Source organism: Gossypium arboreum, chromosome 6, assembly GCF_025698485.1.
Source record: "Gossypium arboreum isolate Shixiya-1 chromosome 6, ASM2569848v2, whole genome shotgun sequence".
In the NCBI taxonomy this organism is placed as follows: domain Eukaryota; kingdom Viridiplantae; phylum Streptophyta; class Magnoliopsida; order Malvales; family Malvaceae; genus Gossypium; species Gossypium arboreum.
The window spans coordinates 93577037-93581658 of record NC_069075.1 but is presented as its reverse complement, the minus strand read 5'-3'; positions in this window follow the sequence as shown (position 1 = coordinate 93581658).

The window sequence follows — 4622 nt, the reverse complement described above, 5'->3', positions numbered from 1 at the left end:
ATCACAGAAAATAAATTTAGGGAAAATACTTTTTGGAAAACTCAATTGATTAAGACAATACCTAAGGAAAAATCCACCTAGACTTCACTTGTTATTTGACTCTGAATCGAACGATTTATTCCTTCAACTTGTTCCTTAGAGATCCCTAAGTTATATTATTATCTCTCTCGAGACTAACAACCCTAGTTTGAATAATTGAAATCTCTTTCTAATTAACGCCCTAGGGTTGCATGAACTCGATCTATGGATCCCCTTATTAGGTTTCACCCTAATCCGGAAAAATCTTGTCACCCTATCTCTAGGCGCGCAACCAACTCCGCTTAATTATGAAAAATTTACTCTTAGATAGGGTCTATTCCTCCTTTGAATAAGAGCTTAACTTGAATTAATATCCTAGAATATCAAAACAAGAATTAAGAACACATAATTAAGAACAAGTCAAATATTTATCATACAATTTAGATAATAATAGCAAGATCCGTCTTAGGTTTCATTCCCCTTAGGTATTTAGGGGTTTTAGTTCATACAAATGAAAGAAAACATCTCAAAAGAATAAAAATAACAAAACATAAGAAAACCCAAAACTCTTGAGGGAATTTGAAGGGAGATATTCAGTCTTGATGGTGAATCTAGCTTCTGAGATGGATCGATCGGCTTTCCTTGAGCAATTCCTTGCTTCCTCCTGTGCGTCCCCCATTCTCCTCTTCTAGGGTGTATTTATAGGCTTTGGAATGCCTAAGAGCCCTCAAAATTGGCTTTTTCCAAATTGGACTAAACTTAGGCTCAACAGGGACACGCCCATGTGACACGCTCGTGTGCGATTGCTTAAGGTCGTGGTCAAGGTTGTTAAATGGGCATAGGCGTGTGATCTACCCGTGTAAATTGTGCTTTGACCTTGCCAAAGGGACACGGCCGTGTGGTCTGCCAGTTTGAGGGAGTCCAGGCCATGTTGATTTTGTACGTTGCCCTATTTTCTCCGTTTTTGGCCCGTTTTTCATTCCTTTCAATCTCCTATGCCCACCTAAGTATAAAACATGAAATTAAGGCATTAGGAGCATCGAATTCACCAAATTTAAGGAAAAATCATCCATAAAATGTGCTAAGCATGGGATAGAAATATGTATAAATTACGGTTTATCAAATACCCCCACACTTAAGCATTTGCTTATCCTCAAGCAAAATCCTCAACTCATAATCAAAATAAATTCTTCTCAACTTATAATTTCTATCTATAATATATCAAAATAATCCATAGGTAATCATACATTGAAAATTCAACTGAAAGAACATCAAAGTTTCAAACATTCCAAGTTGAGCATTTTATTATGAAAACATAGGTGTCTCACTTCATCTAAGTAATTACCTTTGATTCAAAATATCACAGAGTTTCACATCCTCACTAAAGATTCACTCAAATCACTTGAGGTGTTTAAGTACAATAAATGAAGCACTTAATAGTCAATACTGAAAAGTCATTACCATAGGCTTGCATGAAAATCAAATCTCCACCACTATAAATTGAGATGAAAAATCAATCAAAAGGTCTTTAGAGGGTTGTAACGTGTCTTTGGTTAGAGGGTGTGGGCACAAGATGAAAGAAAGGGTTAGAATTGAGATTGAATTGAAAAATTGCCTAACTAGAAAAATGACTAGCCATTGATTGCGTACAACAGAGCTTTTTCTCAGAATATGGAATTTAACTTCTTTAGCTTAGAAGATCACTACTACTAATATGTATACATGTATTTTATTTTTTTATTTATTTTAAGAACAAGTCAAATTACAAAATAGAATAAAACATAGCTAAGCAACTATTCCAACTCAAATCTCGACAAAAGTAAGGATCAAATTAATTTAGGGGATTTCAACAATAATGAGTTATGGGTTAATATTGAGGGTAAATCAATGAATGGGTTGTTAGGCTCAAGGGGGTTCACTAAGGGTTAATTGTGAAGGTAGGATTTTATGGAGTAAGTGGGTTAAACCTAAATGCCTTTATCATTTTGACATATCAAATCAAATTGTGTGGTCTTGACATGCATAATCAAGCAAGTTCTAGAATAACAATTCAATACTGACGCACTCATAATGAAAGTGATCATGAAAGAAATAATAGATGCTCTAAAGGCTCAATATCTCACAAAAATTATGGCTTTTTTTTATGTTTAAACTTGTGACTTCCAACTCAAAATAATACCTAAACTTGGGGAAACAACCTAAAAGTTTTTAATTCTTCAAAAATCAACTTATCATGCTTGATTTCCTAATGTCTTAAAGTTTAAACAATCAATACATAAATGCCTATGTGTTAATTCAAGATATATCAATAAACATTATAGACTAATTGGAATTCATTCTAATAATGATATGAGAAATTCACATGAGAATAAGACAATATTTAGGGGTTTCTAATGGTGATATAAAAGACCCCCCACACTGAAGATGTACATTGCCCTCAATGTACAAAGATAGATATTTGAAAAGGACAGATATATAATCATAAGATAGGGAGAGAAGTGAAACTTCTTGAATGATGAATGAATTCCTTGAACTGGAGTTTTGGAGGATAATCGGCGTGAGAGTGGAGGAGGATACTCCAGTGGTGGTAGAGGTTCATTAGTCCATAAGTCCTACGCCAAAAGAATATTATATCTAGTAGCTATGGTCGTGGTCGAGCAGGACATGGCAGTCGTGGAGAACCATTCTCGGTGGAGTTTTTAGTTCCTATGTGAGGATGAGCTTTAGAGCTCTTTCTGACTGTGATAAAATCAGAAACTCTTTAAGAGGTATGCTGAAGCATAATTACTTGTAATGAAATAGCTGAAGCAAAAAAATTGTAAAAACTCAGGATAAAATAGTATTAAACAGAAATAATAAAAATAAAAATTTCAAAATATAGAGATAAAAATAAAATAAAATAAATAATAGGTGTTTATAGAGAAATTAAGGCACACGGTCGTGCCTCTAAGCTCAGCCTGTGCATTTTGTAATTTTCGAAATTAGGCGCATTGGTGTACATAGCCATGTTGCATGGTCTTGTCGATCTCTGTTCGCTTCTCCCACGCCCGTGTATACAGGTGCACACTCATGTTAAATTGACAAGTTTACCCACAGTTTCAAAACACGGGCGTGTTGCACGCCCGTGTTATTTTGGCAGGTTTGTCCACGGCCATGTCGCACGACCGTGGCTACTTATCACATCTCGTGTTAGGGAAAAATTTTTTTCCCTATTTTCACACGGTCGTGTTGTATCTCGTGGTATGTGCACGGCCTACAGCACGCCCGTGTGCCTGGCTGTGTGGTTCTGAAAAGCCTGTGTTCAATGATTTAGTTACTATGTTAGATTTTAAAAACTAAAATTTAAAGAAAGTAATATTTTTAGTGCTCGGGTTGCCTTTCGAGAAGTGCTTATTTAAAGTCTAAGCTAGACTTTACCGTGTGAGTATACTTAAGGAGATTCGTGGAGTCGTAGCTCTTCCCTGTCATCTTTAAATTTCTCACCATTGTAAGGTTTGAGGCGATGTCCATTTACTTTGAAAGTACCTTGTGATGGGTAACTTATTTCTACGGTGCCATTTGGGAAAACTGTTTTGACTACGAACGAACCTGACCATCATGATTTAAGCTTCCTAGGGAACAATTTGAGTCTCGAGTTATATAATAGTACAAGATCTCCAACTTTAAATTGTTTTTTTTGTTTTAACCGAGCATCATGGCGTCGTTTCATTGCTTCCTTGTATAGTCTTGAATTTTCATATGCATAGGTTCGCCATTCGTCTAACTCGTTTAACTGCATCAACCTATTTTCACCTACAAGTTTGGGATCAAAGTTTAGAAATTTTATAGCCCAGAATGCTTTGTGTTTTAAATCAAATGGTAGATGACAACTTTTTCCATAAACAAGTTTGTATGGTGATGTTCCTATAGGGATTTTAAAAGTAGTTCTATAAGCCCATAATGCGTCATCTACTTTCATTGCCCAATCTTTCCTGTTTAATCCTACCATCTTTTCTAGGATATGTTTAAGTTCTCGATTTGCCACTTCAACTTGGCCACTAGTTTGAGGGTGGTAAGGGGTAGCTGTTCGATGGTAAACTCCATATTTCTTGAGGGTCTTTTCAAATTGGGTGTTACAGAAATGAGTCCCCCTATCGCTGATGATAAATCTAGGTGTTCCAAATCGAGAGAAAAGTTTTTTAAGGAAACACACCACTACTCTAGCATCATTTATAGGCAAAGCTTGGGCTTCAACCCATTTAGACATATAATCGACAGCTACTAAGATGTAATTATTTCCAAATGAACTAGGGAATGACCCATGAAGTCGATACCCCAAACATCAAATATTTCACATGAAAGTATATATGTCTGAGGCATTTCATCACGGTTAGAGATATTACATGTCCTTTGGCATTTTTCACAAGAAATAACATACCTGTTGGCATATTTGAATACGGTGGGCCAATAAAAACATGATTCAAGTATTTTATGTGCGGTCTTATTTCCACCGTAATGTCCTCCAGCTGGTCTTGAGTGGCAATGTTCCAAGATTTTTAATTCTTCTGTTCTTGTAATGCATCACTGAATGACTTGATCTACACATATACGAAAAAAAAAGGATC